Source organism: Cynara cardunculus, unplaced genomic scaffold, assembly GCF_001531365.2.
Source record: "Cynara cardunculus var. scolymus isolate 2C unplaced genomic scaffold, CcrdV1 Un_Scaffold_2600, whole genome shotgun sequence".
In the NCBI taxonomy this organism is placed as follows: domain Eukaryota; kingdom Viridiplantae; phylum Streptophyta; class Magnoliopsida; order Asterales; family Asteraceae; genus Cynara; species Cynara cardunculus.
Genome location: NW_020201150.1, coordinates 55,614 through 56,004, shown reverse-complemented (window position 1 = coordinate 56,004; position 391 = coordinate 55,614).

The following is a 391-nucleotide window of genomic DNA, read 5'->3' as shown; positions in this document are numbered from 1 at the left end:
ACACAAAGATTAAAAACGCAAATCTTTGTGTAAAACAAAGATTCCGAAACAAAAACACACATAACAATCACAAATTTAACACACAAACACAAGATTTTGAAAAAAATCAGATCAAACTCTAAAAAAATAAGAACACAATGAACAAGATGAAGAACACAAAAAATTTCCAGAAAAATATCTTCGAAAAATCTTCAAAAACGTTGATTTCTTCTCTTGATTTCTTCTCTTGATTTCTTGCATTTCCTGCTTTGATACCAATTGTGAGTCCCTACTATGATCAATCTTCAATAATCTCATATGAATCCATGGCAGATTTGATTTTCATTCAAGAACAATATGGAAGGAGGTTGAGAGAAAAGGTCAAACAGTCAAAGCTTGTAAATCTCTCAAT